General features: G+C 37.4%; 1 protein-coding gene across 2 annotated transcripts in view; it reads left to right on the plus strand.

Moving 5' to 3' along the window:
- Positions 1-26,025, plus strand: part of LOC126486030 (MLX-interacting protein) — a 452,104-nt gene that overhangs the window by 404,874 nt on the left and 21,205 nt on the right. The window contains exon 17 of one of the 2 annotated variants that reach the window (XM_050108919.1): positions 5,701-7,285. The exons of the other annotated variant lie outside the window; for it this stretch is intronic. The gene's annotated coding sequence lies outside the window, so the exon portion shown is untranslated. Of the gene's footprint in view, positions 1-5,700; positions 7,286-26,025 lie in introns of those variants that run through there. 2 annotated transcript variants of the gene reach the window in all.

The following is a 26,025-nucleotide window of genomic DNA, read 5'->3' on the forward strand; positions in this document are numbered from 1 at the left end:
TTATGAATGACAATGTGCATCCCCATCAAACAGTGCAGATCAAAGAGCACCTGGAATGAGAGGATATTCAGCAAATGGACTGGCCTGCTCATTCCTTTGACTTAAATCCCATTGAGTAGGAATTAACTTCAGTTTAATTGTTGTCTTTGAATAAGTGTCATTTCAGTTCATCTCATTGCATACGTCCTTCTGTTAGCATCTGTACTATACTGTATGCATTCTTTCTGCTCAGAAGACCCAAAGAAACTGATACACCTGCCTAATAACATGTAGGGCCCCCAAGAGAATGCAGAAATGCCGCAACACAGTGTGGCATGGACTCAACTAATTTCTGATGTAGTGCTGGCAGGAATTGACACCATGAATCCTGTAGGCCTGTCCATAAATCTGTAAGAGCACGAGGGGATGGTGATCTCTTCTGAACAGCACGTTGCAAGGCATCACAGATATGTGCAATAAATGTTCATGTCTGGGAAGTTTGGTGGCCAGTGGAAGTGTTTAAACTCAGAAGAGTGTTCCTGGAGCCACTCTGTAGCAATTCTGGACATGTGGGATGTTGTAATGTCATGCTGGAATTGCCCAAGTCCATCAGAATGCACAATGGACATGAATGGATGCAGGTGATCAGACAGGATGCTTACATACATGTCACCTGTCAGGAGTCGTATCTAGACATATTAGGGATCCCATACCACTCCAACTGCACATGCCCCACACCATTACAGAGCCTCCACCAGCTTGAACAGTCCTCTGCTGACATGCAGGATCATGGATTCATGAGGTTTTCTCTGTATCCATACACGTCCATCTGCTCGATACAGTTTGAAATGAGACTCGTCTGACCAGGCAACATGTTTCCAGTCATCAACAATCCAATGTCGGTGTTGACAGTCCCAGGCAAGGTGTAAAGCTATGTCTCGTGCGATCATCAGGGATACACGAGTGGGCCTTCATCTCCAAAAGCCCATGTCGATGATGTTTCGTTGACTGGTTTGCACACTGACACTTGATGGACCAGTATTGAAATCAGCAGAAATTTGTGGAAGGGTTGCACTACTGTCACGTTGAGTGATTCTCCTCAACTGTCGTTGGTCCCATTCCTACAGGATCCTTTCCTGGCCGCAGCAATGTCGGAGATCTGATGTTTACTGGATTCCTGATATTCACAGTACATTCATGAAATGGTCATACAGAAAATTCCCCACTTTATCGCTACCTTGGAGATGCTGTGTCCCCATCACTCGTATGCCGACTATAACACAAAATTCACTTAAATCTTGATAACCTGCCATTGTAGCAACAGTAATCGCTCTAACAACTGCACCAGACACTTGTCTTTTATAGGCGTTGCTGATCGCAGCACCCTATTTTGCCTGTTTACATATCTCTGTACTTGAATACGCATGCCAGTACCAGTTTCTTTGGCACTACAATGCATGTGGTCCAATTCCATCGAGCTATGTCAGTTGGCAATGACACATCAAGCGAAAGTTACTTTCCTCCTTAAGTTTTGCACACTGTTGTATTTATATTTCTGTCCTGCCCTGTTTCCACCAATCAAAAGTTTGCCAGAAATTGCATTTATTTGACCCAGCCCTTAACCTTGTGTAAGTCTTTGCTTAATGTGAGGCTTTACAAGTTCTTGTCATAGATCCAACAAAAGTTTTCTCCTTTTGTCGCTTGCAAGAACCTCCCAGTCAGAATTTTTTGTCTTCCAAATAACATATGCATTTATGGCTGCTGTATCTATCATGTTGGTAGTCGTATTGCATGACCACTTACGTATCATTTTGTCCATTGTGTCAACAGAATCTTTGGTTTTACTGTAGTGTAGAATAATGTTGGGTTTGAATTCCTCCTACTTTGTGCTGCAATTACTGTCATGATGTTCAGAATTCAAAAGGATTACTACCTTGTTCTTTTTAGACACATATGATACTATGGTTAGATTTTCATTGAATGCAAACAGAGATGAAAATTTTGGTTTCAGTGGCAATAGTTGAAGTTCAAATGGGATATCAGGCTTGTTTTTTCTAAGAGTACCAGTGAAATTAAGCCCTAGTTTGAAGAGCTCCTGTACAAGTGGAACACTTGTAAAGAAGTTGTCTGTTGTAGTAGCACAAAAGCACTCCGTCTTCAGGCCACAAGCGGCCCATCGGGACCATCCGACCTCCGTGTCATCCTCAGCTGAGGATGCAAATAGGAGGGGCGTGTGATCAGCAGACCGCTCATCAGGTCGCTATGATGTAGAACCATATGCGACATAAGGTACATTACAAATCTAGCACCCTGATTTTTTCCCATAGATCTTTCTATCCCTGTGTATACCTGCAAGACATGCAAGTTGAAAGCATACAGAGATTCAACATCGCAGAGGGCCCAAATTTTTGTGCCTTACTTAGCTGGTTTGGACTTCATGTAAACCCTAAATGGGCATTTCCCATGAAAAGCTACCAGTTGCTCATCCACTGTCAAATGACTATTTGGATACCCAGCATTCTTGTGTAAAAGTCGTAAATATTTCTTTAAATGCACAAAATTTGTCCATTTGTCTCTGTTCCTCTCTAGTAGTCCTGTCATCATATCTAATGTAAGAAAGAAGTTCAAAAAATCTATTTGTCAAAAATGAAACTGGATATATTTCCCTGGACCATAACATAAAAAATCAATCTCTTTTAGGTTTTCATGTTCCCATAATTACAACGAGCCCTATGAAACTAAACATTTTTGTTGCACTTGTTGGTATCAACATAAGTTTGTTAGAAGGATGAGTCACATTCCATAGGTTATAAATTGTATCTGCTTTTTGTTTTGTATATTTTACTAGTTTGTCCACTATTTTAGGTGTAATGAAAAACATGAAAGTCTCAATAATCGAAGACACACTCCTGGAAGTCATTGTGAGACCGCTAGATGTATGAAGTGTGGCTGTGAAATAATCGAACTATTGCTATAAAACATTTTATTTCAAAAACATTTACATTTATTTATTGTAACAACAAATATACTCCCCTCCTCTATCCATTTAACATTTTATAAGAATTTTCCATTGTTGGAAACAGTGTGGGATGTCTTCATCTGTGTACTCATTGATAACATGTGCCACTTCTTTCACTGCTTCAATAGATTGACATCTCATTCCTTTTAATGCAGATTTGATATTGGGGAATTGATAAAATTCATGTAGTGCTAGGTCAGACAAATAGGGTTGGTGCTCTAACACAGGGATGCTGTATTTCGGTAGAAACCTCATAACAGACAATATGATATGAGCCGGTGTATCCTCTTGATGCAGATCCCATGTCTCTTTCTTCCACAATTTGGGTCATGTTTTTTCTTATTTTCTCATTAAGTTGAACGAGAATCTCAAGAGAGTAATATTGATTAATTGTTTGACCTTCAGGGGCCCAGTGAAAATACACAATTCCATCAATATTGGAAAAAAATCAATCAGCATCTCATCAAATCTTTATTTGCACATTCAAGCATTTTTTGCTCTTGGTTAAGTTGGGCCCTCCATTGCATGGACTGGCACTTCGTTTCAGGATCATAAGTGAGAAACCAGGATCCATCACATGTTATCAGTCTTTCCAAGAAATTAGTATCATTTTCAGTGGTATTCAAAGTGTCAATACAAACATTTTCATGAGCATCCCTTTCTTCGAACATGAAAATGTTCAGCAGTAGTTTCACACATACCTTTCTCATGTTAAATTAGTTATTTGCCTTACGCATTCTTTATTAAGTCCTACAATTTCAACATTTGATCAGATACTCAACCAAGAGTCAGATTGAATCAGATTACAGACTTTTTCGATATGTTCGTCAGTTTTTGATGTTGAAGGACATCTCAGGCATGAGTTATCTTAAACGTCTTCTCGATCACCTTGGAAACGCGTGAACCACTCAGAAACGTGAAGTAAACAGTCTTTACCATACCCTTCTTTTAGTAAAGATTAGGTATCAGTAGCAGTTTTTCCAAGTTTCATGTGAAACTTCATGACAATTCGTTGCTCTGTTATTACACCTACCATTTTTCTGGCAAGGCAAAATAACAGCTCGTACATACACAAAGGCCACAGCCACAATGATTTGTCTACAGACTTCAGAGGTGCCGCATTTCGCTGAGAAGGCTTCATGCTTTAGAGTTATTGGTCGTTCATCTTTTGTGCATGCGTACTTAATCTCCAACAGAATCAGTCCCGTTATTTTAAAGCCAAGCCTCGTAGACAAAATATACTCTTCCTGATTCGTACTAGGTTGTTTGCACATTGACTGTCACATAATTCCAATTTGTTAGTGTGTGGAGGTCTCTCCATTGTTTGAATATCATCAGGAACTTGGGATATTCACAGTACCTTCGAAATAGATATATTCACTTATGAAATTTGTCATTAATGTACTATCCCAATTCAAAAATAACAGCGAAGTGCATAGCTACAACACTAGAAGAAAGGATGATGTTCACTGTCTGGATTAAATCTCACTTTGGCACAGAAAGGGGTGAATTGTGCTGCCACAAAAATCTTTGGTCATTTGCCAAATAGTATTAAAAGTCTGACAGATAGCCAACCAACATTAAAAAGCAGATTAAAAGAATTTCTGAATGACAACTTCTTCTACTCAATAGATGAAATCTTAGATATGAAGTAGTAACTGTAAAAAAAATTAATTAATTAATTATTTTGTGTAAAGAAAACTGATGTTAAAGTGACACGTTCCACATCATTATGAAATGTAGTATTCATGATCTATGGAAGAAGGATAAATGTATGTATGTATGTATGTATGTATGTATCTATGTCACTTCTTCATTGTCCTTCCTTCAATAACATTTTCAACCATGTCCACTTCTTCCACATTGTCTTCCATTTTTGAACACACAGACTCCACATCGTTATCTCTTGGTTCCAATTCTGCTCCTGTTATTTAAAGTACTTCTTCTGGAGATCTCCTTCATTGTGTAAATTGTATCTCTTCTGTAACTTTACCTGTTTTGACAAGTTCATTTCACAACACAATGTGCTATGGCAACAGAACTGAAGTAAATGTCTAACAGACCCACAACAATTCGTGAAAAATTAAAATATTAATGTCACACTTTTACTAACGTAACTTTCCACAATGTGCATTTATACATGTTTGTTTTCTTGTCACACGGAATCCCAAGCGGGGTACCAAAAACTGTAAACTATTTCAAACAGCTACAAATAATAAAATAGTCATGTTGGGGTCCTGAAGTACCCCCATAGGTATGCAGAAGGCAAATATACTACTCTTTCATCATTATGTTCATAACTGTAATAACATGAAACTGTGTTTTATCTCATTTTGTTATAGCCTGTTATCTATCCTTAGCTTATATTCATTTGTAATGAACTTATTTGTTGCCTTAACAGCTTGTAACACATCTATGTTTCTGGTTTTGTGATGTTTATTGTACAGTTTGAAGCAATATTTTAAAATTATGAATCTTGAAATTAGTTCTCTAGTTCTTTTTGTATTTCTCTTTCATACAAAAACACTGAGTCCTTCAGGTGTGTTACTTCCAAAGACATTTACATTTCATAAATTCAATTACTTGTTATGTTCTGCATTAAAGATCTCGCTTGTGTTGGCATGTTGTATGAGAACGTGTATTCATTATTACTTCATTGAGTCTAATTATAATAATCTTCTCTCTTTATCTGTGCATTGCAGTGGAGTGCTGTCAAGCTACTGCATGGAAGAATGTATGTGAGAAGAGACAGTACTTACTCAAGATACCTGATTATTTCCGTTATTTATTCACCTGCTTGCTACATATCAGCAAAAAGTGGGGGAGAAGTATGAAAGAATCAAAGCAAATGTGCTTGGAGTTTGTTATGTGTAAAGAATTCTACTAATTTTTAGCTGCCTCCAGACTGACCCTCAACAGTAAAAGTCAGCAGTTCATAAACAGTTTCATGACTTGTGTTTATTGCTATCTGTATTGGCATTAGTAACTTCTGTGAGAAGTTTGAAGTAGCCAACAACATAATGTGGTTATGATGTGATTGTCTGGTCCGTCTTTAAAGAGTTTTCGTTGATCAAGTTTCATTAGCAAGTATTTGATAGGAGTGTTTCTGATGATTTAGAACTTTTTTTCTCTTATGAAGGGAACAGTAACTGTCTTTCACTGTTACTTATAGAAGATAAATCATTATATTATTAGTACTGCATCACAATCACAGTATAAAACTTGTAAGCCATGGTCATTATATTTTTATAATTTTTTTTAATTATGTCAATACCTTGAATTTTCTTGCAGTGAAAGAAGTTCCACTCTTGAAATGGCAGAGTTACATTGCCTTTAATTTTATCTGTGCAAATGATTGCATTGCATAAATGATATGTTATGGCCTGTCATTGATCTCTGTGCCGTGCTGTTCTTTAGGCATAACAAAATTATTTTAACACCAGGCACTACTTTGATCCAACATTTAACTAGTTATTAATTTTCATGTTGCCGGAAATTGTGTATGGTGTCATATTCTGTCAAATCACATTTTCATAATGCACTTGAAGTAATTATATAAAACTGAAGAACTCAAAGTGGAAGTAAGTTGTTGCATCTTAGCCTCCTTTATGCCCATGCTTTCTGGTTATATAATTTGTGTTCATGTTGTGCCCAGTCTCCGTTCATAATTACAATAAATATGAACTCAAACTTTGAAATGTACAAATAATGGCTCAATTACTTTTATAAATAGGAATTTTTAAATATACAGTGGTTGTAAATATAACAGTCTTAATTATTGTGTATTTTTGTTTTGTTTTGATTTATATACTAGTTACCTTCAGTTTTTCTAATGAGTAATAAATGATGTATGATTTTGTTATATTTCAAATGTTTATAATGCAAACAAGTCTGCCAGTGCTGTGATATCATGAAGTAGTGATTAGAATTTATCAACAGCAAAATTTGTTGTGTGGATGGTTGCTGGTGCAGTGAAGTCAGGCACGTAATTGATCTATACAGTACTCATTTATTGCCAGCTTTATTTACTCCATAATGAAAACTGAAATTTAAAGCATTATCTCAATAACTGTGACATGCCTCTATGCCATTACTTGTATCTTAATGTAATGACTAAAAAATGTTAATGTAGAAGTCAGCAATTATTAGACAGCCCATTTTGTCACAAGATTTATAATTCACTTTAACTCTTTATTGTTTTTCAAGATGAAATCACATGTTTTGAAATTCCATGTAGTACTCTCAACGCATGACTGTCCTCTCTCTCTCTCTCTCTCTCTCTCTCTCTCTCTCTCTCCCCCCCCCCTCCCCCCCCCCTCCCCTCTCCCTTTTTCCAGTGCTGTTGCAAATTGATATAAAAATAGTCCTGTAAAACCGAGGATAGCAAGAACTCAGTTGTTCATATTTTTGACAAAGTTAAAAAGGTTGGAACACATTTAGCTTCAGATCTGAAGAGATGCATATATCATACATCATATTCAAGCAAGAGAAATAAACAGATCAAGATTCATCACTCTACATACTGTTACTGTAAATTCAGTTTAAAAAGAAGCTTTTTTATTTTATCACCTGTGCGAGCAATAACATGGATTTGTGCATATTTTCTGAAACAGGTTTTCTTATTTCATGTTATGAGACCATCTCCAGATGAATGAGCTTTGTTCCTTAAATTTTCCATAGTTCTTTGTGGCACCACTGTCCATGGTTAACTGATCAGAATAGTAATTTATCTCCAAATGCACTTTTTAAACAAGATTGATACTAGGGACTTCAGAGCCATAAACTGGCATCATTGTTTTATAAGTTGCTGTTTAAATACTTAAATTCACAATTGTGTCCTCTTTGTTGTATTCCAAAATGATCGGAGTTTCATTTTCAACAAGTTGATACTTTCATAACCAAATATTTAAAACAAGCATACTGGAAATTTAAAAGCCGTACTTGTCAGCTGGTTTATTAATAGTGCTGTGTTCATCTTGTTAGCTGTAGTGAACTAAACAGATTCAAAAGACTTCAGTTCTTTTTTTCCCAACAATATTCTATAACAAGTCATGGAGATAAAAATTATTTGAACATTGCCCCCTGTGAAATGGCAGGAGACTAACACATATTATATTATACCTTATATTAAACTGTTTTGCTTTCATGACTCCACACATGAGATATGGAAGTATGAAAGGCATGACAACCATATTACCCTCCCATATTCTATTTGTTTTTGTTGTTTACTCCACTGTATTTCAAAGTCACTAACACTGCCTATTCTTACATTTTTCAAAAATAAGCAGACTGCAAAGCAATTCACAATGTCTGTATCCTTGATAGATTGTGATACGTTCCAATTTTTATTTTTTAACATTTCACAAGTCATTTTTTCTATAATTTTTCTGTCTAAGCAGACCTTCTCATTTTTTCAAGAATTAGCTTGTAGTTTTGAAAATTAAACCTCCACTGCTAAAAGCAAAGACCTCAAAACAAATGCACCTCGGTGTAGCTTCTTAAGGTCAGTTTTATAACTACTGATAGTTAAAACATTGAGTTTTTCCAGGAAAGTAAAGTTAACAATTGGTCCTGTTAAAAGAAACTTTAAAAGAAGAATAAAGACTATTCTGAAGGATCAGTTTGTTGCCTTTTGAAAAGTCTCTGGTTGTAAGCAGCAGTAACATTCTTTTTACGTGAAACATTTGGAGAGTAAAAGAGGACATCACATACAATAGAGTTATTGTTATGAGGGCTTGTAGAGATAATGTTTGTCACAACACAAATATTCATTAAATATTGCATTTAAGCGAGCTCTACACTACTTGAAGGGTGTCCTTTTAATGCCTCTGAACACACAGATTGTTACAGGGTAGTGTAAATATGGAGGAATAATGTCACCATGATTAACACAAAACAAGGAAAGACACCAAGGGAAACTGTGATGGTCAGTATTTTTACTTTCCATTTCAGATTTAATCAAAAAAAGTTGTTTAAAATTATCAAACAAATATAGCTCACTTTAAACTTAGTTGTTAAACTTTAATGGGCAGGCAGTAAATTTTGTCTCTATCCAGTATAGCTAAATATGTTCTAGTGTGCTACAGTTTTAGTTTCCAGTAGCAGCTAACAGTGGTGTTTTTCCCAAGTCCCAAGAATCAGCTGTCTGTATAAAATATTCCCTAACGCAAGTTATCATCATGCACTGAATTTTTGTAAATAGATTTGTATTGGGATATGAAACTAGAGGCGAGTACAGAAACTGCAAGAATAGAGATAAAAACAGTTTCTGGCTGCTACTTATGTCACTTTATTGAGAGAGATTGTCAATAAATATGTAAATTCTCCATACAGAATCTTACTGCAACTCAGTCTTGTCCAAAATGAGAAACAGATTTACATTAAAAGATAGACATGGTATTCTGACAAAGATAGTTTGGTGTGTTGTGGAGTAAGTAATGTTTGGTAAAAAAAAAAGTCCTCATTTGGTAGGCAGATCATTATGTACAGTATACTTCTGATTATTCAGGGTAATGTGGTGCAGAAGATGCATGAATAATCAAAAAATACAAATAATTGATATTTTCAAACATGTATTCTGGACTATGTCTGCTGGACAGGTATTAGTGGCAGCGTCAATGGGTAATGCACGAATAATCCACAAATTGGATAATCAGGAGTAGGCTGTATGTTAAACACAAGCTTATATCTGATTATGTAGAAGTGTATTTTGTCCAAGAATATTCTAGAGCATATTGAAGCCCAAAATTTTTATTTGTACAATGTAAGGTTTATAATTTCACAATGTCACAGATACAACTTTCCTGGTTAGTGTTCAAGGTAATAACATTAAATAATTATCAAATAAATTTGTGCCGTGTTGAAATTAACGAAGTGAAAAGCGTATGTATTAATTCTCCTCTTCTACTAAAGTTATGTCTATTCAGTCAGCCACAGTAACATGAGCAACTTTGATGCTTTCATACAATACAGTCAAAATATTTGTGAATCCTAGCAAGAATATGGCACAAATAATGCCTGTACTTAGGTGAGTTTATCCTTTTACTGCTCGTTGCGATACTAATATATAATCTGATTTTTTTTTTTCCTTTTTTTTTCTTTTCGGTTTTTTTTTTTAAGTGCATTTCTGTGCTCCGTATAAAGCATTATAACTTGATAGTAACTGCACCAAGTGATCAATGTTTTTGTTCTGTGCTTTTCTTAAAACAATGAAAATTGCTGTTCTGCTCCTCTCTGTGCTGTTTCTATCTAATCATGTGATATCTGTACATAAAATTTTTAAAAATTTGTTTGGTCATTCTGGATACTGAAAAAATTTGTAATAATATATTTGTAATAAAAGAAACAACTTTTATAAATGTGAAATTATCAGCTTATAATTTACTCCCCCATTCTTAAACAGTGTAGTACTTTGCTGATCATTAAATTTCAGACACAAGGAAGATGCGAATTTATGGTGGATTACTTGTACCATTGTATGCATTGTAGCATGTGTTACACTTGCAGTGCAGAAATAGCACTGTGAGGAAGACTCTGGGTATCTTTACCCATATTGCTTTAATGTATGCTTAAATTTCATCTGTTGTCACTAGGGATATACTCTAGCAGACTAGTCATCATTCAACAAAGGATCATACAAGTTTGATAGATGAAAAATTCTGAGAACACTCAGGCTGGGGACAAAGGTCATTCAGGAAACAAGAAAATGGTCCAACACCTCTGTGAAGAAACTGCTTCTGGTCGGAATTCCATATACACAGACTTAGAGAGAGCAATATTGGGATCCAATGCCAGGCTTGTTGCAGGGTGTGTAATACAAGACCGAACCAGGTGAGAGCATGGTACTGCAAGCAAAAACAGAATTCTTCACAGTAACTCAAACCATGTCCTTCATCCTGCTAGATGTGTCATTGCAACCGTAGGTTCTTATGGTGTCTTGTGCCTTGTACCATAGGAATCAAGGGAGAAGATGTTGTTTAGTGGCTGGTATCCTTTATCTACAACACAACTACACACTTGTATTAACAGGGTTCTTTATTTACTTAGACAGATATCTGCTATTTAACTTTAACAGTGTTCATGTGTTGTGGTACAAGCTCTTCAGTATTAGTCCTTGTTAACCTCACTGCTGGTGAGGTACAAGTCCCACTAGGTACACTAATCTGGTTGCAATGTACTGTCAGATGCCAACTTGGATGCCAACTTGAAGTGCAAGTTTGTGTGCCAGTGACTGAGTGGCTGGGCTAGTGACTGAGAGACTGAGCTAGTGACTGAGACCGCATGACAGACTGAGCCCTCCAGTCTGCAGCAGCAATCTAAATACTTGTGGTTGAGGGGCATTGGTGGCATGTTGCTTGCGAGTCTGTCTTTGGCCTCTCTCCGATAGGCACGCTTGATCCAGCACCTACTATTGATCTTACTGCTACATCTTTGCTGACCAGTGTGCTGGTGACAGCTTAGGCCAGCACATTTCTCCTCTCCCCCCCCCCCCTCCCCCCCCTCACAAAAATGCTGCACCTGTTGTGTAGGAAGTATTCGAATGACAACGAGGAGGGGAGGCAGGATGCTGGACTTGGAGATGAGCCAGGAGCCGTGACTGTGGAGGATGGCATACTCCTGACCATTCCCAGCCATCTGGCTTGCGAGACAGTGGGAACATCTTCCAGAAAACTGCTGCTAGGGAACATATCTAGGCCTGAGGGCGTGTCCTGGGGCAATGACTGTGATGGTGGTGGCGGGTCCAGGTCCACTGGGTCAGTGATGGGGACAGCAGAGGTGAAGGCGCATCATCCATCCGCTCCTCCAGGAGTGCCCTGGTATCACCAGCAGGCCGTTGCGAAGGACGTGCAGACCTGTGAATCTGGGGGAAGAAAAGCAGCAGAATCGTGGAGCATATGACATGCACAAATTTGGTTCTGGTGGCAGCACTGCAATCAATTACATAAAAGAGCCAATGTGTTCCTGGATCACACCTCTTTCCCAGCACTCACGGTTGCCATAAACCCTGAAGAGAACAAAACTGTGCTGCGCAAAGCGACACTTGCGGACCATTGGCGGGGCCAGATGCTGCGATGGTTGTAGGAGCATCCAATGGCAACAGCCATGCAGAAGTTCCACCACTGATGGTCTGCCTCATGGGTGGGAGAGATAGGAGGTGAGAAAAGTTGCAGAGTCTATTCTCATGTGTGGGTGGTGCAAAGCTTGGCCATCTGTCATTTGAAAGTGCATACGAAGCGTTCTGCTTCTCCATTGGACTGGAGGTGAAACGGGGCACTTGTTAAGATGATAAATGCCATTTCGTTCACATAACTGTTTAGGTTTCATGTCAGAATAGTGCTGTATTCATGCAGAACTGTGAGAAGTATAATGAATTTTTAAAATAATATCGTGGTTGAGTTTGCAAAGGGGAATAGGATAAGAATTGGGAGGAAAACCCTTAGTTGCATCTTAGGCATAAGGGAACCATCCATATCAGAACCCAACATGCAATTTAGATGTTCATGCCAGGCACCTGTTAAAACTCTTCAGTTTGTTTAAATTTCATGTGAAGCAGTCAGCACTTGGAGCAGGTCTGGAAAACTTAAGTGCTGATAAATTTGTTTGTCAGGTGTAGTCAGTTATTGACTATAGTAGTTTTCAACCAGTATTGCTCAGTGTTTCTTGTGAACTAACTGTAGATAAAATTTTCAAAAAATTTCACTGATTCTTTGCCATCAGATTAATATGGTGTCAAGTAGTAATCTGCTGGGGAGACTACACACCAATAATAGGCAAAGAACTGTAATAAAATCAGTTATATTCTTGATAAAACATAAAAATGTTATACATAAATGCTTGCATTTCACATCAGCAGGGTCTTCATAGTTCCTACCACAGTATTCATGAATATCTTTACACATACCCTCTACTAATTGGGATGTGCATCTGTATCGTTCCCTTAAAATTTACCATTAGACAGAATAATTAAATGCTTGATGACCTGTAAGTTAGCTGGTTTACCATTCGTCCTGAAGCACAATGTTTGCAGAGTAGTTTAGAACGCATTATTTCCCACTCATGAAATGTTATTCTTGTGCCCACAGATATTATAATTAAACTTGTCCTGACAAAGCTCATGCTAGTGAGTTCATGTATTAACACTCATGTTGGCAGGATAGCTTGCACAACTTGTTGCATTCATCACCAGTAATTTTGAGAACTTTGCTCATTGAATCATATTGTAAGTGCTTCATAATAATACAATGTACTGCTATATCTCTACCCCACATTAATCTTTGCATTTATCTATAGCATTTTGAGTTATTGGGGTTGCTGTTTATAGACATAAGGATACATATTTGTAAATAGTATAGGTTTAATTAGTTCAGATTTTTGTATATATTGTGTGTGTAACACATTGTATAAATTGTACATATTCACTTTGTGTGCCCCCACTATTCCCATTGATCATAGTCAGTAGACTTAGCGCGAACTGTCGGTGTTTTCCTTCAGTGGTAGGAGAGTAGCATCGCTATTGTCTACCACTTTAACTATGCGCACTACATGTCCTGTATTGTGTCAGTTAGTATCCTGATTACTGCGGAAACCTTGATCGCTTTGTCTGACCTCACTTATTTTGCATCAAACCAGCATTAATTGCTCTATACTCATCACCTCTCATTATTTACTCGTCTAGTGTTTGGAGCAGCTTGCCAGTTGTTGTATCTACTCTGGTGTCATGATTTGGTGGGTTCTGGTATCTGGGTTTTGTACCTACAATCTACTTTCTTTTGATTATAGTAATTTCCTCCTTAGTTTCTAGTGTTATTGTCTTTTGGTGATGAATAAGGGTGCCAGCAATGGACCTTGTTGTTGTTACTTGATTCTGTGTTCCTGTTGCCCTGGAAATTCGACTGAGTGCTTGTGTTGCCTCCTTGACCATGTCCTTCTTCATAAATTAAGTCAACAGAAGCCAACATAGAAAACTTTCAAGATCAATTTCTGGTATTGTGGCTAAATTTTTGCAGATGATTGACAGTAACCTTCCTTTCGAAATTTTTACGACATCTACATGAAAGATAGTTTGCTTCAGTACATCATTTTATGTATATATTTCTTGAAAAGTATAATTTTTTTTTCAAAACCCCCCCCCCCCCATGTTTCCTGTTGAATGGTTGTAGGTCAAACACTTCTCATCGTAGAGCAAACTTTGTCTGGAAATGTTTGTTCACACTGATCATCCGCTGCACAGAGTTGTTGTTCCTTGGGTAAATCCTACTACATAGTGTACTACTTGTGATTCGATCCAGCCATGCAGCAGCACATTACGAGATGTTCAGAAAACACCTAAAATTGCCAATACTTTAAGAGGCTTCCATCTAACAATATTGATGAAAGACAGGATTTTGTTTCCAGTGAGTGTGGAATTGACACTGGGTGGGTAACTCCTTTGGTTTGTCATAGGCATCAGTGGTTGATTACACGTGTCAAAATTTCTTGCAGCGGCATTGTGACTCCGTGGAGGTGAAAAGCATCTTCTCTTTCGTTTGCTAAACCCTCCTGCATGCTTCCTTCTTTGATAGTAGTCAGTTTGTTCGAACTAACTGTTCCAGTGACCAGAGTGAATTCATTGTACGGCGGCTTTGATGTCCACTAATTGTTCACAATTGTATTTCCTGTTTCGGACATCAATTTTTCGACTTCGTCTACGTTAGTTCGTTGCTTCAGTATCAACTTTTTCGCGAGTGTGATGTCACTATCAAATGCCACCACCTCCGCTCGGTCATTCAACTTCTTTACGTCAGTGACAACACGTTTTTTGTACGTTTCATAACCCCAATCTTTTCCGACAGTTTTTTCACTTCGTCCGGGAGGTTGTCGCAAGCTAATTGTAGCTCTGAGGTCTTAGCTAACTCGTCACGTGCAGTTTGCAAATTGTTTTGCTTTTCTGTCAGTTCTCTAAACTACACGTAGTTTTCTTTTGTCCTTCCAGAATAGTGAAAAATTTCTAATCAGAATCATTGACTTCGCTTGGCTCAGATGAAGTAGCGTTTCTTGACATTTGTGATTCCTTTCACCTGTTCTATAGTGACATCGGACTGCCCAAACTTTACGATTCTTTTACCATAACTTACCTCCCTCCAAACTACTTCGGGAAAAAATACTTCTTGGTGTTAACTGTGATGGTAAGTCATCTATCATTTGCATAGAAATATCTTGTAGTAAAATCCCTTTTGTTGTATGCTGCATCAAAGTTGGGTCCTGAATACCATTTGTGGTAACGTGATTTTTATGACGTTCAAGAGAAGCTATTTCTGTTTTCATATCTATATTATTTGTTTGCTGATTCCGATTGCTTGGAATACCACTTCCGTTAACGTCCTTATTTTCTACCTGTTCCATTTTACTGCTTATATGAACTATGTTCACTAGTATAACTTGCTGTAAGTTGTGCTAATCTTGAACCTGACTAGGGGTGAGCAAGAAATCGCTTGTGTTATCACAGTGATTGACAAGTCGCAGGTGTCACAATAACTACTTTACAGAATCTGGTTGCGATCTCAGTCACAACTAGGAGTCGCAAGTAGCCTTTAACATTTTATGCCGTGTGCCATATGTTGGCCGAATTTCGTCATTCTTCCTGTGAACCTTTTGTCTAGCTATGATTTCAGTGAAGGTCGCAAGTGCAACTAAAAAGTGCAGTTAACATTCAAAGCCTTGTGCATCTGACAGCCTAAGTTCGTACTACTATTTTTGTTTGTGACACACTACCGAGTCTAACTCCAATTTCTGTGACAAGTCGCAGCTAGAAGTCGTAAGTAGCAACTAAAAAGCGCAGTTAACATTATATTCCGTATGCCATCTGTTGTCCTACGTCCGTACTTCGTTCTAAGAACTTTGTGTCTCACGCTGGGGATATATTCCATGCTTAAGGTCGAAGAAATGAACCAAGAAGCTAATTTGCTCCAAGAAAAATTATATACTCTGTTGAGAGTGGGTACAGCCGAGAAATGTGAAGACCGAATAAGGGTTGTGTAATTGACAGGCCTGTAGCGTAGCCTGGAATTTTCGTGACATATTTAAACACACTCTTCATCAGCTAAAACTGCAGGGTAATTTCAAAAACAGATAATGGATAAGGCTCCGACGAGTATTTTGATGCATGTTATTCACATATATCGTACATAAACTACTAAAAATGCAGTTTGGTGTCTATTATGTAAGTATTACGAAATGTTTAACAAGAAATTATTTTTTCCAGCGGTACAATATGCAGTTAAACTTTTGTCAGTATTTTGAAATATTGCAGTAGTACTATTCCCAACGACAACTTGTAACTGTACTATCATTGCTTTCCATTGTTTTCACTTGAGCATCATCAACCTTAAGCCACGCAACCTCCCTACCTAACCTAGCCCTTGGCCGACGCTACAGATCACTGTCATCAAAATTAAAATTCAAGGCAGGAGAGGTGGACAGATCAGTATCACACTCTAGCAAGTCTTTATAACTAAATACATGGCAGAAAATTTTGGGGTATGGGATGAAATCTCAGAATGCAGTTTTCTTACTTCACTCACAGTGTAGTTCACATTAGTTTATCATCCCTTTCAAATTACATAATGACTTCTCAATGACATACATACAAATACTCATTTTGCACACTTATGTTATCAATTATGGCTGTCATACACTGCGAATTCTTCAAGGGTCATTTTGAATCATCTCTTCTAGACATGGATGGATACATAGAGCAGTCAGTAATCGAAATGGGAACTGTGTATGGAAAATCACGAGAATTATTAAACTTTTACACTGCTAATTACTACCAATATAATTCACATTATACGGCTGCTAATACTTTAGGGAGTGAAAGCAGTTGAGTGGGAAGTTTAACATTTTGAATAAACGATGTCCATTATGTTTGTTCACGAACTTAGAAACTAACCTTACTTCTGATGAAGAAGGTGTAAAGACGCTGTGTCAACTGTTCCAGATCTGTTATCACTGATATTTTTAATTATTATTATTTACATTTTTTTTACTTTAGCCAACTTTATACAAAGAATTTTCCAGTTTTGTATCAGCCCAGTACTTCTTCATTCTCTCAGAACTCATTCTTCTTTCTTCATCAGAAATCACCCTTTCTATTGTCTGTTAGTTGATTCTCATTTACACTCTGGTTTGTTTGTCTGTGAGTTTCCTGATTTTGTCAGTTTTGTTTCTTAGGTCTTCCATAGTAATCTGTAGCTCATCCATACCTTCCTCGATTTCTGTAATCGACTTAATGTTGCACTTACTTTTGAATTACTGCTATATAGAGTTACTGACAATGTTTAGATACTAGTGAACGTAACGACGTGGTTAGAATCCGTATTCTAAACATGAACTTCTATGGTTCTGTGTGGTATTTGTGTTATGATTGTCAACATCACACTATTTATATTTTCACGCTTGTTCCATTAATATAAAACTAAAGCCAAAGGAAGAACATAACGTAAAACATACTTAATACTGATTGTTAAGATAAAATTTTATCTGTGGGCAATTGTCTTCCATATACCATGTAACAACGGAGGAAGAATCGTTGGAAGTATTAATAATGCCATTTCAGGTAACTTCTTGTCAGTTGGGTTACTGAAACATTACATTAGGCCCTCATAAGTAATTGCCTACACAGGCGAGAATATATTTCTCGGTTGCATTGACACACCTCCTCAGGGGACACCTCGTTAATGTAGCAGTGTCTGTATGGGCGAGGAGGTTTGCATGCTCTGGATCCGGAGGACTATGCTGGTGGTAGCTTAGCTGCCAGAAGGGTCACCCAAGCTGGACAGGCCAAAGGGGAGGAGCCAGACAAGTGTATCCCACAATGGCCTATCACTCCTCTTTTCTACCCCAAACCTGTCCTCACCATGTCCTTTTCCTGTTGTATGTATAAGACCCCAACAGCAGCGACAGCAGAGAAAGAATCTTTTGGAACAGAGAAGCTTGTGGAAGAGGCACCCCTTTTCTCTTTAGATACAAAAAGAGTACAAGTAGCAACTGTACTCCATAGGGGCAGCTAAGACAGAGTCTTACAATTAGTGAGCGGCTTATTTCAGGCTGGGCAACTTATTGCCTACATGGAAAGTAACAGGGAACTACCACATTACACTCCCAAGCAGTACATGTACCAGCCAAAAATATATGCTACGTTTTCCAGTCCCACGTACAACGTAATGGCTGCTTAATTTATGGAAACAGACTGCAATAATCTGATTATTTCCACCAGAATATTCCTTCCGACCCAAATTGCACCATTACAGAATTCTACAATTTACTGAAAATTTTTACTAAACCACCTACACAGAAAAGAAAGCATCTACTTCTGTGCTACGCTGAGTTAGCATAACTAAAGGCGAATATTTATTATTCCTTGCGTTATGCAAATGGGGACATGATCGATGAGTAAGATATGTTCATTCTGGTTCAATTTTGTATTTTAAAAAAAAGAAAGAAAGAAAAAAAAACATACATGTCTTGTACCTTCCTTTTTATGTGATTTTTTTTTTTTTTCCTTACCCTGTAGATTGTAATGCCTTGAATTTCTCTCTTGAAATGTAAACGGAAAAGAAAATTACATTTATTATTGCTGGAACAATCAAATATTTTACAGTTATTTACACACATAATATTGGCCTGTGAGGAAGCCAGTGAAATATTTATATTATATGTAGAGAGAAAGAAACGGCTTTCTTCACTGGGAAGATGAATATAATAAAGAAATAAAATAAAGTTTCACGTCTTTACAGTTGGATTTAAGACTCCTCCACGTATTTTTCACACGTTGGATGTTGTTGTTGTTGTCTTCAGTCCTGAGACTGGTTTGATGCAGCTCTCCATGCTACTCTATCCTGTGCAAGCTGTCGTCTCTTGTCATCTGCATTGTTTGTTTTTTATTTTTTGTGGGGGTTTCAAGTTCATGGAAAAAGGAACCGATGGCCCTAGTAGTCTGGTCTCTTCAATCCCACTAACCAACCAAAGTGTTGTGGGACTCATCATCCTGTGCAAGCTTCTTCATCTCCCAGTACTTACTGCAACCTACATCCTTCTGAATCTGCTTAGTGTATTCATCTCTTGGTCTCCCTCTTTGATTTTTACCCTCCACGCTGCCCTCCAATGCTAAATTTGTGATCCCTTCATGCCTCAGAACATGTCCTACCAACCGGTCCCTTCTTCTTGTCAAGTTGTGCCACAAACTCCTCTTCTCCCCAATTCTATTCAAAACCTCCTCATTAGTTATGTGGTCTACCCATCTAATCTTCAGCATTCTTCTGTCTTTCTCCTGATAATGGCGTCCTCTTGAGTAGTCCCCGCCCAGAGATCCGAATGGGGGACTATTTTACCTCCGGCATATTTTACCCAAGAGGACGCCATCATTATTTAACCATGGATTATGACTAGTGTCGAATAGAGATTATCTTTCCAAAGTTTTCCTGTTTCCTGAAGGTAGATTTTGCAGTTCTTCAAACAATGATTTTATGTCGTGTGCACTTCGAATGGAAGGCAACCGGACTTTTTGCTGTGCTTTCTTCTCTTCTGTCACTGATTAATATTCATATAATGGTTTTTAAAGAAATCAAGAGACAATATTTCAACTTCATTGAAATACATTTCAATAAAATGTTCAAATTTTGTCACGAATTATTCAGACAGTCTCTACTTGTCGTGGAGCTCATTCTAGAACACGGAACAGATAACATAAGCTTAAGGAAGATTGCAAATGTTTATTTTAATTAAGACTCCTGAGGAAAGAAAAGGAAGTGGGAGAATTCAAGGTCTACCTGTCAGGAATCAAAGCAGGAATAGCACAATGGGGTGTAGGGCTTTACATCAGGAAAGAAATGGAACCCAGCGTAGTTGCAATAAGGTACGTAAACAAACGACTGATGTGGATAGATTTGACAGTGTCTAGCAAGAAAATTAGGATTGTGTCAGTATATTCGCATTGTGAAAGGACAGATCAAGATAAGATGGATAGTTTTTATGAGGCACTCAGTGATGTAGTTGTTAGAGTAAAGGACAAGAACAGTGTTCTGCTCATGGGTGATTTTAATGCCAGGATTGGAAATCGAACAGAAGGGTATGAAAAGGTTATGGGTAAATTTGGAGAGGATATGGAGGCCAACAGGAACGGGAAACAACTCTTGGATTTCTGTGCCAGTATGGGCTTAGTAATCACAAACTCTTTTTTTAAACATAAGAACATTCACCGGTACACTTGGGAAGGCAGGGGAACCAGATCTGTCATTGACTATATAATAACAGATCAGGAATTCAGGAAGGCTGTGAGGGACACATGTGTATTCAGGGGATTCTTTGATGACACTGATCACTATTTATCTGCAGTGAAATTGGGATTGTGAGGCCGAAAGTGCAGGAGGTCAGGTCCATTGGTAGGAGGATAAGAGTGGAGAAACTTCAGGATAAGGAAATCAGGCACAAGTGCATAACAGTGATCTCAGAAAGGTACCAGTTAGTTGAATGTAGTCAATTACAGTCATTGGAAAAGGAGTGGACAAGGTACAGGGACACAGTACTAGAAGTGGCTAAAGAATGTCTTGGATCAGTAGTGTGTACAGGTAGGATGAAGCAAACAGCTTGGTAGAATGACAGTCAAGGCAGCCTGTAAAAGGAAAAAGGTGTATCAAAAATGCCTACATACTAGAACTCAGGTAGACAGAGAAAGTTATGTTGAAGAAAGAAACAAAGCCAAACAGATAATTGCAGCATCCAAGAAGAAATCTTGGGAAGACTTTGGAAACAGGTTGGAGACTTTGAGTCAAGCTGCTGGAAAACCATTCTGGAGTGTAATTAGCAGTCTTCGAAAGGGAGGTAAGAAGGAAATGACAAGTATTTTGGACAGGTCAGGTGAATCCTGTGGATGCCTTGGGCAGATGGAGGGAATATTTTGAAGAGTTGCTCAATGTAGGTGAAAATACGATCAGTAACGTTTCAGATTTCGAGGCAGAATGGGATAGGAATGATAACGGAAATAGGATCACATTTGAGCAAGTGGAGAAAATGGTCAATAGATTGAAGTGCAATAAAGCAGCTGGGGTGGATGAAATTAAGTCGGAACTCATAAAATACAGTGGAATGTCAGGTCTTAAATGGCTACACAGGATAATTGAAATGGCGTGGGAGTCGGGACAGGTTCCATCAGACTGGATGAAAGTAGTAATCACACCAATCTTTAAACGTGGAAACAGAAAAGATTGTAACAACTACAGGGGTATCTCTTTAATCAGCGTTGGTTTAGGCCTCTTAGAGGTTGTCAGGACCAGATCTTTAGCTTACGGCAAATAATAGAGAAGTGTTACGAGTGGAACAGGGAATTGATCTATGCTTTACAGATCTAGAAAAGGAATATCACTGGGTTCCTAGGAGGAAGTTATTGTCTGTTCTACGAGATTATGGAATAGGAGGCAAACTTTTGCAAGCAATTAAAGGTCTTTACATAGTCAGGCAGCAGTTAGAGTTGACAGTAAATTGAGTTCATGGTTCAGAGTAGTTTCAGGGGTAAGATAAGGCTGCAACCTGTCTCCACTGTTGTTCATATTATTTACAGATCATATGTTGAAAACAATAGACTGGCTGGGTGAGATTAAGATATATATATAACAGAGGGAAACATTCCACGTGGGAGAAATATATTTAAAAACAAAGATGATGATACTTACCAAACAAAAGTGCTGGCAGGTCGATAGACACACAAACATACACACAAAATTCTAACTTTCACAACCAACGGTTGCTTTGTCCTTCCCTCTTTCCTGACGAAGCAACTGTTGGTTGCGAAAGCTAGAATTTTATGTGTATGTTTGTGTTTGTTTGTGTGTCTATCGACCTGCCAGCGCTTTTGTTTGGTAAGTCTCATCATATTTGTTTTTATATGCATATATGTATTAAGTAAAAGATCATTTAATTATATTTAACATAGCATTCCTGAGGTCAAATCATATCAGCACCATACTTTATGGGCACTTCAGTATAAGCCATTTTTTAAACTCATTTTTAAAAATTCTATCAGAAAGCTGTTTCAGGTTGTTTGGCAGAGAATTATAAAATATTGCTCCCTTAATGAATGGGGTATTTGTTGTTAGATTCAATCTTCGGCTCACCATATGAAAGTCTGATTTGTGTCTTGTATCATAATCATGGGTTTCCATATTCCTGTTTGTCACTTTTTTGTCTTTTTTCACTAATAATATTGATTGAAACATATATACTGCATAGATAGTCATAATATTAAAATTAATAAACAGGTTTTTGCATGAAGTTCTGGGTCTTACTTTTGCCATAGTTCTTATTACTCTTTTCTGCAATACAAATACTCCTATTATATTGTATTGTATTGGCTACACCCACCCCCACAATACAATTCCATAAGATAGATGGGGATACACCAACCCAAAATACACTATTTTTATTGCTTCAGTATCTAGATATTGAACTAATCTCCTTAGTATATACCGACTAGACGCTATTTTACCACAAACATGATCTATTTGCTGATTCCACGAAAGTCTGTCATCTATGTATATATCCCCAGAAATTTACATTTTGAACAGGTATTTTCCTGAATGTCCTCATTTACAACAGTATTTTTATTTGAGCCACTTGTCTTAAAATAAATTAGTTTTGTTAATATTGACCCTCAGGTTTTCTTTTTCAAAATGTGTTTGGGCTTTTTCAACAAAATTCGATACCACTGAATTTAGGCCATCATTACTAAGTGCCCAGCAAACCCCAGAGGTGTCATCAGCATACATAGTAATATGATGACTGGTGTCTAATACTTTTGGGAAATCATTCACATAGCAAATAAACAAGAAGGGGCCCAGGATAGAGCCTTGTGGCACACCAAAATTTATATTTCTTATCTTTGATCTTCTTTTTTCGATTACCTCTCCATTATCATACATAACTTCTGTGCATTGTTGTGTATCTTTAAGGTAAGATTATGTTAAAAGCAACAGTTTCCCACTGACACCATTACAAGCAAGTTTACTTAAAAGAGCGCCATGATGGACTCTGTCAAACAATTTGGAAAGATCTAAAAACACTCCTGCCGTTTTGTGACCCTCTTTTATTTTCTCCATCAGACAGTGTACAAACTGTACTGCTGCAGATATGGTGCTCCGACCACTTCTAAAGCCATGTTGGAAATCTCCTATTGAGTTATTCGTATTATAGTGCTCGATTAAGATTTCTAGCATTATTTTTTCAATTAATTTACCAAACACTGAGGTTAAGGCAACTGGTCTGTAGTTGCTTTGTTTCCCCTTTTCTGTATAAATGTTTAACTATAGCAAGTTTCTGTTTCTTCGGAAACACACCTTCTTCGAGTACACAATTTATTAGATGGACTAATGGTCTGGCTAACTCAGCCTTGCATTTTTTCAGTAGAAAAGGAGAAAATTCATCCCATCCAGCTGATCTTTTATTTTTTAGGCTGTCAATTAGCTGTGTTACGTACTTGATGGTTACTGTAGGTAGCTTACAAGAGTCTCGTTCCTTTTCCTTATATTTAAACTGCCTCTCCTGTTTCATGCAAGTATCATTTTCAATAGCATCTATAAAGTAATCATTAAATATATTGCTAACTATATAAGGATCAGAAAAATTATCATTATGTATACTTTGTTTTTTGATAACGCTATATTATTAATTTTAGTTTTTTAATCAGTGTTCCTCATATCATTAACTACTGCTCAGCATGACTTTGAGACACAATCAGAATTTCTGATCTGTTTGCTAATATGTTCTACTTTCCTTCTCCTGCAAGGCAGGGGCAAGAGGCACCTGCATTCCTGCACAAGGAGACATCTGCTCATAGGGACAGTTATTCCATGACAATTCTCATGTCATCACTCGTTAAGCGTAACTCAGAGAGGATGTACAGAGCGATGAGACAAAAACTAATGTGTGTTGTGAGTTTTGTTAAATTCGTATGCTGTAATAAAATTTCACATGGAGTGTATATGATGGAGATGAAATACATGCACGGTAAAGTGGCAGCTTTTGAATTTATTCTGTTGAGATTGGTGTTTGAGATTTCCAGCTGGTATGGACTTTGCCTCTTTGAAAAAGGAGTCTGCCACCTCAAGATGTATCTACACAGTCCAGTCAAGTACTTAATACAGCTAAGCAACAGTGACCACAAAAGCTTTCATATAGTCCACATCCACATAACACCTTACATTCCACACTACAAGACGCAGATCCTAGATGACACAAAGTAAAGACATTAGTCACAGAAAATGCACCTGAGAAACTCGTACAACACTACAAAAAAAGTGAAATTGGTGCATGCGTTTGTGTGTGTGTGTGTGTGTGTGTGTGTGTGTGTGTGGGCGCGCGCATGCACCTGATGATGCTGAAACATTATGTTTGGGGCACTAGGGTGCACCCAATGTCTAAGAAGGCTAAACCTTTATTGTTGTTTTCCTAATATGTGAATATGTGTACAACAGTTGTTGAAAACTTGTCTGATCTGTCAGAGAACAAAACCCATAAATAAGTGCTGCTATACAGAACTATTCTCTATATTGCCAACTAAAACTCTGGAAGTAGTATGTGTCAGTGTTGCCGAACCTGTACCCTTTGCATGAGGTTGAATTAAGTACTTAATAGGCCTTTATGATCTTTTTTCAAAATATGTCAAACTTTATGCTACAAAGACAACAACAGTGTCTGCCAGTGTCAGAAGAATTCTTAAGGACTACACAATTCCTGTCCTAAAATTGTTTCAAATGTTTTCACAGCCTTTTAATGGTGAGCACCTAATACATACATACATACGTACATTAATCCATGTTCCATAGATCAAGAATATGACATAATGATGTGGAATGTGTCACTATAACATAAGTTTTCTTTACACAAAATAATTAATTATTTTTTTTACATTTACTACTTTGTATCTAAGAATTCATCTATTGAGTAGAAGGAGTTGCCATTCAGAAATTCTTTTAATTTGGTTTTAAATGCTGGTTGGCTATCTGTCAGACTTTTAATACTATTTGGCAAATGACCAAAGATTTTTGTGGCAGCATAATTCACCCCTTTCTGTGCCAAAGTGAGATTTAATCCAAAATAGTGAATATCATCCTTTCTTCTAGTGTTGTAGCTATGCACTACACTGTTATTTTTGGATTGGGATGGGTTATTAATGCCAAATTTCATAAGTGAATATATGTATTGCAAAGGTACTGTGAATATCTTGAGTTCCTTAAATAAATGTCTGCAAAATGATCTTGGGTGGGCTCCAGCTATTATTCTGATTACATGCTTTTGTGCAATGAATACTTTCTCTCTTAATGATGAATTGCCCCAAAATATGATGCCATATGGAAGCAGTGAATTAAAATAGGCATAGTAGGCTAATTTACTGATATGTTTATCACCAAAATTTGCAATAACCTTAATAGCATAAGTAGTTGAACCCAACCATTTTAGCAGATCATCAATGTGTTTCTCCCAAATCAATTTCTTATCAATGCACATACTCAGAAATTTTGAGTATTCTACTTTAGCAACAGACTTCCATTCATAGTCTATATTTATCAATGGTGTTATGCCATTTCCTGTACAGAATTGTATAAACTGTTAGTAATAGACCAGCAATCACTGACTGTGCTGATTTTACCGCCACTCCTAATGAGTTGGGTGTTATGAATATGGTGACGCTATTCATCAGCTGCCATTGCTGCTGCCTTAAATGCATATTACATGATCAATAAAAGAATCTGCATTTATTCAAAATTTGTTTCACAAAGTCCAGTCCTTTAAAAAGAAGCATTACCACACAGCGCAAAGACTAACATTGAAATTGTCATATCTCTTTCATGCTCATGCATCACTCTTTTTGTAACAGACCAGCAATCACCGACTGTGCTGATTTTACCGCTGCTTCTGTCATTAAGATAGTTCTGCTTCCTCTTCTTACTAAACACATAAGAAAAATAACATTTGATTATTCGCCAAAGAGGTGGAGGAAT

Source organism: Schistocerca serialis, chromosome 1 (genome assembly GCF_023864345.2).
Source record: "Schistocerca serialis cubense isolate TAMUIC-IGC-003099 chromosome 1, iqSchSeri2.2, whole genome shotgun sequence".
In the NCBI taxonomy this organism is placed as follows: domain Eukaryota; kingdom Metazoa; phylum Arthropoda; class Insecta; order Orthoptera; family Acrididae; genus Schistocerca; species Schistocerca serialis.